This window comes from Coptis chinensis, chromosome 9 (genome assembly GCF_015680905.1).
Source record: "Coptis chinensis isolate HL-2020 chromosome 9, ASM1568090v1, whole genome shotgun sequence".
In the NCBI taxonomy this organism is placed as follows: domain Eukaryota; kingdom Viridiplantae; phylum Streptophyta; class Magnoliopsida; order Ranunculales; family Ranunculaceae; genus Coptis; species Coptis chinensis.
In genome coordinates, this window is record NC_141464.1 from 81066032 (window position 1) to 81079902 (window position 13871).

At 34.3% G+C, this 13871-nt stretch overlaps 1 long non-coding RNA gene across 5 annotated transcripts; it reads right to left on the reverse strand.

Annotated features, from left to right (window-relative positions):
- Positions 1-698: 698 nt before the first annotated feature.
- LOC147478605 (uncharacterized) lies at positions 699-8313 on the reverse strand. Of its 5 annotated transcripts, none has more exons than XR_015209606.1 (4): positions 7698-8313; positions 5390-7543; positions 3933-4015; positions 699-3844 (listed from the first exon to the last, which is right to left on the reverse strand). It is a non-coding gene; the product is annotated as an uncharacterized LOC147478605 (long non-coding RNA). The 5 variants fall into 5 exon arrangements; XR_015209607.1 differs by having other exon boundaries at positions 5390-7142; positions 7382-8313; XR_015209604.1 differs by having other exon boundaries at positions 5390-7267; positions 7382-8313.
- Between the last annotated feature and the right edge of the window lie 5558 nt (positions 8314-13871).

Genomic DNA, 13871 nt, shown 5'->3' on the forward strand with positions numbered 1-13871 from the left:
ACGCTCTCAACACTTTGCGCCTTCAGCCAGGGTACGTATGACATAACTCCATATGTACTGCTTGTCTGGTCAGCTGTCTTCGGAGGTCAGATAAAATCATTAGGATACAACTAAGGAACTTGTGAACAAGAGAAAAAAGGGAGCCAGGGTAGAGAATAGAGAGGAAGAAGCAACTTAGCAAGGTGAAGGTCGAGGCATGCTTTGGCTTTCCTTTCTCTTCAGATTGAAATTAGTTCAGTTAAAAAGATTAGAAACTTATCCATTGTGGCTAGTCAAACTTGATCCATAATGTTCTCATCTGTAAATGAAATATTTATACTGTGTAATACCTGCAGCACCTATTTGCCCAATCTGATACAAAAAGTTGGCAAGGGCACCTTACCAACAATAAGAATTTCAACAAGCACTACCATGATGGTAACTTGAACTGGTCAAAATTCAGTTCTCTAACTTGAGCTTGCAAAAGCTTTAAAAATCTATTAAGGTATCGGTTTCAACTGGATGCAAATAAATAGTCATGCAATTTTCACTATTAATAAAACAAATTATCTCAATGGTTGTATGAGTAATGAAAAAAGTACATATATTGTCCTTGACTCCTTGTTATGGCAATTAAGTCCATAACAAATGCAATTCTGTTCCTGAAAAAGCCTTATCCACTCCTATAAAAATGAATAGGAACCTTATTACGACAATAATTCAATAATAAATTTTTTAAAACTAACATTATCCATTTACATGACTATTAGACCGTTATTCCTTTACATAATTGATTTGAAGGAATGAAATTAATACAACAAAACGACGGAAAGATTCACATGTGTTTATATGCTGAAGAAATCTGTTTCTGAACACAACAACAACAAGATTAAGTGCACATCGCTTTAGAATCAGAGGGGAATTTGGTTGAAATATATACCAAATACACAAAGACTTCAGCAATAAGAGAAAGAGTAGAAAATGGTAATGGGGGTCTATTAATAACACGAGTGTCTCCAATTTTGAGGGTAAAGTCAACCAAATGTCCAAGATAGCACGAGAAGCTGTGGCCATATGAAGAGTGAACCACGTTGATGTTTTCTCTGCTCCTGCTTTCAGCCCTGCAGCCCCTTAACGCCTTGCATGTCTAGTCATTGCCATTTCCCCAGAAAAATACAAATGATAAACAGCTGCAAATAATTTTGTCATTAAACCATGAAATTACAAAATTGTGTTCTTCGCTTTTTTGGAACAGAATTATGAAAGTTTCTGTAAACTTTTATTGCCTACACTTTTGGGTGTTTGTTAGACAATCTGAAGTCATTAAGTAGCTAGCTTATCCTAAGTTTTTCGTTTGACATTCAAAAGCTATTATCAGTAGCATCTGACTTGAAAAACTATAGCAAATAGTTGATGAGTGGAATGATCCTCACACGCTGTTTCCAGACAGCATATGGCTTTTGAAATACGATTTTGGATAGTGAATGGCTTCGAAACAAGATGACAAAAAACTAGTTCTAAAGTCAAGGTACATTTGTAGATATTACAGATAAGAGTAATAAAAACAAATATCTACAAACATAAACCAAATGTCATAATCCAGCATTCCCACAAATGACATTTGTCATTTTTTAATTTAAAAAGAAAAAAATCAATGGTTTCAAAAAAATTACTTACTAACTAAAAGTTTTGTCATCATAAAAAATAATAGTAAAGAAAACACATACAAGTAAGCTTTCTAATTTTGAATCATAACAAAAAGTAACAAACCAAATGTCATACCAGCATTCACATAAAGACATTTGTCACTTCAATAAAAAATTATATACGAAATGTCATACCAGCGCTCCCATAAAGACATTTTGTCAATTCCATGAAAAACATTTTGTAAATGAAAACTTATAAACCAAATGCCATACATACCAGTGTTCCCATAAAGACATTTTGTTACTTCAATGAAAAATTATAAATCAAATGTCATACCAGAGTTCCCACAAAGACATTTTGTCACTTCAATTAAAAGGTTATAAACCAAATGTCATACTCGCATTCCCATAGACATTTATCACTAAAAAATCTTACTGATTTTGAAAAAGACCAAAGGAATCAATATTGATAGGAGAACACATATTTTATACATGGTTTTAGTGATTTTGCAACAAAACAATGATGAAAATAAATGCTTAAAAGTCAAAAAAAAAAAAAAAAAATTGGGAAATATAGAAAAGGCGCGCAGGCTATATAGGAAAAGAAAATTTTTGTATGAAATAATATAGTTGATATTTGTTGAAGTTCCAAAGAGAAAAATAGAAAAAACTAATAAGAAAAGATTTAGATATTTGTTGCATGTTAACCGGATAATAAAAATACTATAATACTGCAATGCAGTGGGGCGTGAGCGTAGAAGCCTGCTGATTAAGAACACCCCCTTGCATTGAACTACGAAAGCAAACCCCCATTAACAGCTTCCTCCTCACCAAAAACAAATCCATCCTTAACTCTAAACGACGCATGAAATCCAACAATAAAAGCTCCAACAGTAAGTTGAAACCAAGCATTCAACCCAACATGAGTAAAAGCTAAAGCATCAACAGAAACCAAATCGAAGTAAATTAAGAATTACTGGCATATGATTCGTGATATGATCTGAAAACCTTTAAAACAAATTTCCCTTTTCCAGTAAGAATAACAGAACATCAATTCGGATAACAACATCTCATAATGTCTTACCACGTATTGGGTATTACAACACTATAATCTTCAATACCGAAGAACATTGTTCTTACAGCTTTACGAGTATATAGTTTCAGCTGAGTATTTTTGAACAAATCTAAAAATCAATGAAAAGAGTTATGCCTCCTTCATTCTTTGATTCGATAACATATTGCATCTTTCAAGATAAACTAACAATAAATAAATAAATATTCAATAAAATCCAAATTTGAGAAATTGCAAGAAAACCCAGAATCTCAAGTATAAACCACAAAGAAAAACTGAAATAAAACTAAAATACTCCCAAATTTATGAAACCCATTAAGGAAAGCTAAATTTGTTGATGAAATGATGAAATAGAAAAGGTTGAACTTACCTTCTTTTATCGCACGGATTTGTCGCGCCCCTTGGCTGCCGGGACTTCTGAGAGAGTTTCCGTTGAGAAATGAGAGAGAATGAAGAAGGTGCAGGTTGAGAATTGGAGGCGCAGGTTTGAGAGGGAAGACAAAAGATTGGGATGCAGACTCTTGGTTTGGTTGGGAAGAGGGGGTGAGGGTGGGCTTACAGACAGACAGATGAGAGAGAAGAGAGGAAGAGAGAAGAGATGGTTTGGAGTAATCAATGGGGAATTTGGGAGAGGGTTGGAGGCGAAGAGAGGCAAAAAACAAAAAACAAAAAACGAGAAAAGAAGGTGGTATACGGACAGACACCAACAAAGTGGATTTTGGTATCTTCTCAATTAGTTGATGAGAATCACAGATAGTACTTCAAGAACAAGTAGCTTAACAACATATCACACATGTACCGCCAAAAAAAATGTATACATGCTTGCATTTTTTGGTTGTATGGATCCAATACACATTTCAAGTTTACAGTCTCTCATGTTAGCAAAAATCACAGAACTTACCAGTTTGAAACAACTATTTTCCCCTGTCAAAGCCAAATAACCAACATATAGACAGGACATTGCAGCCTTACACTATCATATTCTCACAACAGTACAAGAAGAAAGAGAGTAAATAAAACAAAGTTTCAAAACCAATATAATCAAAATAAAGGGGGGATAAGTTTGATACCAACTTACCACACATGACATTTGTGGCAAAGAAGTGGGCCAAAATTATGAACAGTTCAAGGTGTGAGAAGGCTTCACCTATTTCCATGGCCAGTAAAGTAGACAAAAGAAATTAATAGAAACTACTATGAAAGCAAATCTCACAAAAGCAGCTAGTAGTTCTTACTTGTAATAGTAACAGAATAACCAAGGATAAATAAGTGTATTTGAAGTCCATTCTATACCAGCAATTTTCATGTACATCACCACCTACGATACTCAAAATTGTTAACCGGTGTCATCTGTGATACCAAGATACAAGAGAGTGATATGACTCCAACACGACATGGACTAACAACATAGTCTTTATTGATATATTGACAATTGAAAATGAGAACATAATACGGAATCTCTTTAGAAGTTTTCTGGTCCGCATTGTAGACTTCAATGATACATGACACTAAGATAATGAAGACCTATCCTGTTTCATATGCAACCTTGAAACTAACCTCCATTAATTAATAACACTGAACATCTGCAAGAATTAACAAAAAAATTTGCCTGGCAAGGATTTCAGGCAGTTTAGAATAATATAGGGCAAATAATTGAACGACAAAACAACGAAACGATTGCCTTATCTGGCAATTAAACAAACTATATCTTGTACTGTGCTTTAGTAAACAAAGCAACAAATTTTATCCAGCTTAAATAATATGAAAAAATTAGGTAAACAGCCTCTTTTACATTCGAACCAGTTAGGCCTATTGCAAAATGCCATGTGCCACCAGTAAAGTTGGAGAAGTTGATAATCTTAAGACCGCTTACAACTGTGTCCTAATCAAGGGCGGATGTACAGCAGGGGATTAGGAGCGAACGTACAGCAGGACTAACATATGCTCTATCCCCCCCCCCCCCCCCCCCCTCCTGAAAAATCCTGGTTCCTCCCCTGATCCTACTCCGGGGGTCTTAGAACAGAAGGGCACCACATAAAACCCGCCACTTTTGGTGTGTTACTCCAAAAGCCTACACAGTAGCATGGTCCATTTATGAAGTGGGTGGCGGCATGGCCTTTTAGTCTGGAAGTAAGAAAGGAAAGAAGAGCAGGTAAAGATTGAAGTGATAACAACTTAACGTGCGCAACCTCAACATGTGTATTGCTTAAAAACAACAGAACTTCTACCACATACCCACAGTTATCCCTATCATCATTTACTGCTACACAACCCAAATTAATAGCAAAGCCAATCTCAATAGTACAGGCTATCTTTAGATGTAACACCCACTCAAGCTGGTGGTCTCTTATCTTTTCCAAATGACTGAATGAGAAGAGGCTCACAGTAAAGATAGTTTATTTTACTATCAAACTATATAAAAACAAAAACTTCAACTAATAGAAAACAGAGTGTGTTCATTTAAGAGCGAAGTGCAGAAAAATTCCACTTTTGGTCAGGTTTGTGGATGTTCAAGCAGGTCATGAAAGGCTGCAAGTAAACAAGTGCAGACAGAGCAATATGACAGACTTCCCTTCCATTGCAGCATAAAATGGAAGTGGGTTCATATCGTAGTCCCATTTGTTAGTTCACAAGAACACATTATTTATTAGATACATTATCAAAAGAAATGAACTCAAACACAATAAGTTACCTGACGAGGAGCTAATAAGAGACCAGGGTGATAAAGAGACTGTTGTTGTTGTTGTTGTTGTTGTTGTTGTTGCTGTTGTTGCTGAAGGAGAACTTGTTGCATCAAAGCCTGTTTTACTTGCTGTTTCAACATTTCTTGCTGCCATCACTATGGTAGGAGACAGATCTAGCAGTAAATTTATCACCAGTAGCATCAATAAGTCCATATATAACCTTTGAACCACACCCAACTATATTGGTGAAAGTGACGAGAAAATCTCGGGGGGCAGATGGAGAGGTACAAATACTACCTACTGTCATCAACTTCACATTAGTATTACACAGATTCAGCATCTTCAGTACATGTTGATCCTAATATGCTTGAAAAGAAGTCAACCAACGTATATCTTATTATGCCTAACTGGAATTGGTTATCACGGAGACAAAATATGATCTATCACACTTTTCTGCAGATACTATGAGTATAAAGTTTCAAGAAACAGACGGTCGTATCAGCTTAAAGCGCAACGAGGCTTTAAATTTGTTTGCCACGTTGCAGTAACTGGCATTGTTTAACACAAAGACAAAAGGTGATCTATCACACTTTCCTGAGGTTATGATTATAGAATATTTTCAGAGACGTAGGTCATAATAATTTAAGTGGGCAACCATTTTGTCTTTTTTCACTTTGTAAACCATAACTCATATTAAGTTATAATATCTCCCCCTCCCTCCATAGGGAAGGTGGGTTTGATTGATCCCTAGACATTTTCGGGCTATCTGGCCTAATTTCCTCCATTGTATAACACCTGAAACCCTAACCCTAATGATTTGTACCCGGTAGCACAAAAAAAGGGAGCACTCAAGAGAGACAACTCTCTAAGTCTACCCCCATCGCCGCCCTGCGTAAAAGAGGAGTGGACATATTACACGATATATCTTTTGATGTCTAGTCATTATTTGATAAGAATAGTTTTGTCTTCTTCTCAGGTACTAGATATTTGAAGTAGATTTAGAATTCAAAGACTTCCAGACTTTACATAGATATATGTAACAACAGCAGTTAGCACAATAAAAGTACCCGAGAATCCAATCCTACATCTACTCAACATATCAATATCAACTCCAGAATTGTTTAGAACATATAAAACTTCACTATGCATCATCACTAAAATATTTTTAGCTAACCAAAAAAATCACAGAAAGTACTTCAAGAACAAGTGGCTGAACAACATATCCACATGTACCCGCAAAAACAAATCAAAACAGGCTTGCATGTGTTGAGTGTTGTTATATGCATGGCCCAAAATATCGCCGAGATATCCGATATCTCGCCGATATATCTCGGTAAATTGGTACACCGATATCGATATTTCCGACATATATCCACCGAATATTGAACCCCTTTTTTTTCGAGATATATCGGAATTTCCGATATGAAAGTTTATATCGCCGATATAATCGATATTTCCGAGATAATCGATATATATCAGTTGACTTTTTGACCAATTGTTAATAACTTAATATTGAAATTTCCGAAATATCCGATATATCCGAGATATATCGGTGAGATATCCGATATTTTAGAAACTTTGGACTGGTCACCAAAAAAACCGAGATATCCGATATATCCGAGATATCCAATATATCTCGGTTTTTAAGTACACCGATATATTTACCGATATCGAAATTTTAGGCCTTGGTTATATGGATCCAATACACATTTTTGAGTTATACTGTTCAGAGACTTACCAGTTCGAAACATCTACCTTCCCCTGTCAAAGTCGCAACAACCAATATATAGTCAGAACTTAGCAGCCTTGCAATCTCAATGGACAATAGCTGTTATAATATTATTACGCCTCGTGTCATAGACTGGTAGAACGCCTTGCATCATGGGCTTCACATTTTAAAACGTTAGCTAGGAAATCAGAAGCCTTCACCTATATCCCCAGCCTAATATTAAAGTACATTAAAAATTAATAAAATCTACAACTAAAGCAATAGTTCTTACCCTAAAATTAGCATACAGTGCAAGAAGCCAAGAACCCCGAATTTCAATGATCAAGTTTAGGCAATAGGCACATAGCAGTGTGCACAAGCATTGGTCAAACCCACCCCTCATTGAATCCTGATTCCTGGGATCGATCCTGGACAAGAGTCAGACCTCAAGTTCCTACATTATGTCAATGAAGCTAGATACTCAATCCTTAGTGTCCACAAGTAAACATCAATCAAAGAGTGAATACAGCATAAGACATGAACACGGGCATTGTGTATCTAGAATTATCCAGTACCAAATAGTAACACCATGATGGTTTTACACATACCTCGCTAGTGCAATTGAAAAATGACTGTTTGTACACCTTTCCAATTACCTAATGGCTTATAAATACTGTCATGAAGCTAGTCCCCTACCACCAACCCCTTTTTTCCCAAAGAAGTTACTTCCCTTCTCATCTTCTTGGATTCAACCTTCATTACTTTTGTTAGTTTCTTTAACTTCTTCCCTAGCATCTGTAACACCAACATTTGCAACCTAGAGTTATGACTTATGACATAGACTAAATCTAAAATAAATGAATAGATTGCATAACTTTTTCAGAACATATTTACTCTACTGCAGCATGTCACCCAGCAATCATGACGCAGTTTGAGTTTTCAAATGGGTTTAATTTGGACACCACCCCATCTCTGTTATCTTCAGTACAAAAATTGAGTCAATAACTTGAGACTGCTCCATTTAAGAGAAAATTACAAGAGTCCATTTGACCTTGAAGCTCCATCAAATGACCTCAAAACGCCGGTTTCACATGATTCACTAAAGTACAGAAGTAGTTGAAGGACTATTAAGAGGAAGGCGTAATCTTCATCATAGAGCACTGAGGTTTATTTTGCAATGCTCTGCTCCCCAGGGACTAGCAATGAGGTTTATTTAATACGATCCCCAGGGACAACCTATGAGGATCCTATTAAATAATTAAATTAAAAAGATAATACCACTAATAATAATAATAATAATAATACTAATACTAATTAAAAGATAATAAATGGTTTCAAAAAAATTACTTCCTAATTAAAAATTTTGTCATCATAAAAAAAATAATAAAGAAAACACATACAGGTAAGGTTTCTAAGTTTGAATCATACCAGCGTTCCCAAAACGACATTGTCACTTGAATAAAAATTTATTAACCAAATGTCATACCAGCGTTCCCACAAAGACATTTTGTCACTTGAATAAAAGGTTATAAACCAAATGCCATACTTGCGTTCCCATAGACATTTATCACTAAAAAAACCATACTGATTTGAGTCAATATTGATAGGAAAACACATATTTTATAATTGGTTTTCATGATTTTGTAACAAAACAATGTTGAAAAATTAAAAAAGCTTTTGGGATATATAGAAAAGGTGGGCGAATTTTTTGGCTAAATAGGAAAATAAAATTTTTGTATGAAATAATATAGTAGATATTTGTTAAAGTTCAAAGTTTGTAAATACAACTAATACTAGGAAAAGAAAATAATATGACATCATATTTGGGATAGTAATCATGTTAAAAATCAACGACAGAAAATTATATCAGTAAGAAACAACAACTAATTAGGGTTGTTTGAAACTATTTCAAGTTTGAAGTATCAATTCACATAAAAATATACTTCAGATGTTATTTGGTTTGCAAATTATAAACTACAAATAGAATACTTCTAGCTCAACCGTCAGTGGACAATAATGGGATCTGGCTCATACAATAATCCCACGCAACTTTAATAATCAGCAAAAACATAATAAATATAGAATCAAATCCGAAAAACACCCGCATCAACAACAACTATTGCTAAAATCAAGCTATTACTGTAGGTGTTATAGATAAGAGAAACAATAACGTAAGCTATAAACCAAATGCCATAATCCAGCGTTCCCACATATGGCATTTGTGTGAAAATACATTAAATAAATGGTATTGTAAACGATTATATGTAAAATAAGGTTTCTAATTTTCAATAATAACCAAAATTTTGTAAGTCAAATGTCATTACCAGCGTTCCCAACATTTGTCAGTTAAATAAATACAGGTAAAAAAGGTTTTATGTTAACATAGAAAATTTTGAAAATCAGGTTTTATCAGAACAAAAAGTTTATCACTTAAAACACAGTTAGATTTCTAAACAGAAAAACGGAATCAAGGAAAAAACACAGGTTTTAGTGATCAAGTAGAAAATGTTTTAGGAAATACAGAAAAAGAAGAGCGTGTTTCCTTTCTCATCCCCATCGGCCTCTCTCACTCTCACTATTTCACTTGGTGGAGGGAACAAGTGAGGGTATATATAGAGGAGGATCAGGTAGTTTCTAATTTGAGTCAAGGGCTTATTTTTAACGCTACTTGTTCTCCAGCGCAAACATTAGCTGTATATGGGCTGGGCCCGATAAAAACCGGATAAAAATAATAATAATAATATATTGGTTTGCACGTGCCTTTATTAGAAAAAAACTATTTCTAATCACTTTATAGTTTATACTTTATACAGACTTCAATCAAGAAACTATTTCTATGCGTAGGAGAATTGCTTATTGCACTACTGTCTAATATGAACTAATATGAACTGGATTGGCTTTAAGAATCTGATTCCAAATACTCCATTTTATACACGTTTTATATCGTATAATACGAATAATAAGGTCAACATTTCAAACCTAAGGATTAATATTCGAATTCTATGATCCAGACTTATAATTGGTGAATAATAAAGTCTGTATTTTTTTAATTAAAAAAACACACTATATTTTAGGCAAAATATTACCTTCTAAACTTATAATGCAACAAAATATGATTGAATTTTTTCGTATTATATACGTATAAAACACAAATTATATGTTTGGCATTTTTTTCGTTTTTTTAGGCCGAATTTTTAAACGAAATAGAATTCAAATTTTCAGATTTTTAACGAATAATTTCCGTACCGAAATTTTGCCGTCCACAAATTTACTAGCTATGATTCCAGGTGTAAATGACCATTCTCCAAGTTAAAGCTCTGAAAGTCAGAAGAAACTTCAAAAAGCAACTAACTTTTCCAACTAACCTGAGTTGCATCCCCAGAATCCCATATAAACTGTTTTCTGTCAACAAAGAAAACTAGCATATAGACAAGATAGGGATACCACATTACGCAATCCCATCAATATGTGATTTGTGTTAAAAAAAAATGAATTTGCACAAATCCATTAAAATATGAATGAGTAGTTTGTCTCCCAAGTTACCTGGCCTACTTGAGATGAAATGGGTTTTTTTTCTTGAAACAGTACGTAATGTGAGAAAAACATTTTCAAAATGATGCACTTGTTCAAACAAATGCATTATTATGCGAAAAAGGTGCGACCTTCGAAATGCAGACCGATTCAAACAACAATCATCATCTTAAAAAAAAGGTGTGACCTTTCAAAAATAGGCACCGGTTCAAAACAAGGTGTTTTATCTTTGAAATGGTGTGTCTTTTCAAACATGTGACTTTTCAAAGAGTTGCTTACTTTTTCCCAAGAGTCACTGTGTTGTTTCGAAGAGGCACCACTCACCTATAAATAGTAGATGAATTTGGAGAGAAAAATACACCAGATCACACGAGTTCGATCTTTCTCTTCTCCCTCCTGTTCTTAGTCAAATACTATGTGTGTTATTTGAGTCTATAGAATTGAAGTGCTAGCTTTCTATAGAAGAAAATCTGTTCTATCTTGAGAGATAGTTTCCCATCAACCTTCAAGCACCGTGAGGGAAAAAATCTGTCTTAAGGACATAGTGAATCTTCACTAGGCTCGGATTTAATAATTGGTAAATTAAGTTCATTAGTTGAACTAAAGGTTTGTTCATGATATATTTGTTATATTAATTTGATTTTCTTGTTTAATTAACAATAAGTGGGTGTTTGGTTCTCATTTTTTCAAAAAAGTATTTTTTCTTAAAAAACACTTTTATGAAAAAGTATTTATTCTAAAAACAGTTTTTCAATAAACATGTTTGGTTGTGACTTTTCTTAAAGCTATTTTATCAAATCAGATTTCACACTATGTTTCTCGATATATTTTGGCATATCGTGGCATAAATCACTAAAGTCTAAAACATCCCGGGGAGTTCATTTGCCTTTAGCTCCAAAAGTGTTTCCTTCAAAGAAAAATAATTTTTTTAACTTAAAAACAAGTTTTACCTAATTATCATAAAACAAGTTTTTGGGACCAAAAAGTGTTTTTGGATGAAAAACTATTTTTTTAAATAGAAACCAAACACATTTATTTTTTCAAAAAATGTTTTTTCACTAATAAACACTTTTTAGCAATAAATAAATAGGATCCAAACACCCCCTAAGTATATTTTTAGAATAAGTTTCATACAAACTTAAGACAGATTTTCTTTTTCCTTGAATTAATTTGGTTGAATTAATTTTGGTTATACTTATTGTTTAGTACAAATGCACTAACAATTTTGAAAAGAATTTTTGTTCACATCTCATTAAAAAAGCAGAGGAATCAGAAACGCAAATGGTTAATATAGATCTGTTGGTCACTGAAGTCGCACGATTTTATTGGTGAAGAAAAAGGTGGGACAGGGAATCAACGCATGGTCAAGTGCACATTTAGAGATTTCAAAGCATGGTCAAGTAGATTCCGAAGCATGGTCAAGAAGATTTCAATTACTTATTGGGCCTGTTTAGGACTCAATTTGATTTTTCAAGATTTTTAGATATATGTTTTTTGGTTTGACACCTGGTCATTTGGTAAAATATTGACTTTGGAGAAATGTTTGAATTGGTGCATGGAGTATATGGTAGTTATATCTTATATAAGGCATCAGTTGGCAAGAAGCAAATATTTGAAAAAGCAAAACACGGTACCACCTGTTGGCAAGAAATGGTTAATGGTTTAAACACGTACACAAGGTAACTGTTGGTGCTTGGTGTCTTGAAGTTCAAGTTTTTTTTTAAAACATATAAGTGGCGGCTTTTCATGATTTTGGTTTGCAAAAGGTGCTTAAAATTGACTGTGTTATTTTAATAACTTATGCAAAAAATCACTTGGTCTATACACAGAGGGACGTTCAAGGCTCTTGAGAGCAGCGAACAGTAAAACCTCTTGAGAACAGCAAATAGCGAAAGTTCGTTGAATTTGTGAGTGTATCTTCTTTAGTGAATATAATTTGTTTATGTTTTTTGGTTTTCAGGAATAACAAAGTGGGTTTCTATTTCAGAATAGAAATGACAACACCACCAGGTTCTCCTATTCATGTTGTTCCTATTTCATTTGCTTTACCTACTAGTTCGTTTAATGGTATGAACATTTTGGTCCCCGATGATGACCTTATGTTCGTAGAAGTGGAACTCAACAACTACGGGTGTCTACTAGCAATGGTGGATACCGGTTCAACTCATAACGTTAATCTCTCGAAAGTATGTATCCGAGACTATTGGATTGAAACTCATAAAATGTACTGTGCTCTATGAGAGGCTTTGAACCAAGAAGTCGAACCGGTGAAAGGACTCGCTTTGGAAGTTGACATTAAGATGCAATAACCGGGCGAGGAAAGGTGGACCGATGGTAGCTCGCTTAGACCATTTTCAAGTCATTCTTGGAATGGACTTCTTGAAAGCAAACAAGGTGGTGGTAATGCCACATTTGGAGGGAATTATGATCCAAGATTCCGAGAATCCTTGCTTCATTCCAGATGTTAGGAATGGTTGGTGCTAAAAGGGTTCTAAAAATATTTTATTATTTGTAAGATGTATGTGTTTTACTATTGCGTTAAAGAGTGCCAATAAAGAAGATTGTTTAAGATATTGTTCTGTAAGCATACTTGTCAGCAAAATTAAGGTCTTAGAAGTGTTTCGACACTATATGAATGATATGTGACATTCTTTAACAAGACGCATCACTTGCTAAACATATATCTAAATGGTTTTCCAATTTATTGACTTTGTCATGAGAAATTGGGAAAAATGTGAGGGATTATGAATCTCCTTGAATTAATTAATTCAAAATTGGGAATTTGTTGAAGAATTACTCAAAAGACATCAAATGTAGTGTTTTACTCTAGGAGAGATGCAGAAATTTCTTAGAGGATATTCCAAACTGGGCTCAACCTGTGCCAGCAGTGTGTATACATTGTGACAGCCAATCTGCTATTGGTAGAGCACAGAGTAGCATGTATAACGGGAAGTCTCGACACATACGTCGTAGACATAATACCGTTAGACAATTCCTCTCAAATGGAGTTATCTCAATCGACTATGTTAGGTCAAAGATAACATCATGGATCCGCTTTTACAAAAGGTTTAACAAGAGAGCAAGTAGAAAAATTATCAAAGGGAATGGGCTTAAAGCCTTTGAGATAATCAACCAAGAGTCATCATAATGGAAAAACCAACCTAGTTGGACCGAGATCCCAAGATCTAGGTTCAATGGGCCAATCAATTATGTTTGTGACTCGCTTAGCAATCAAGAGTAATATTATACTC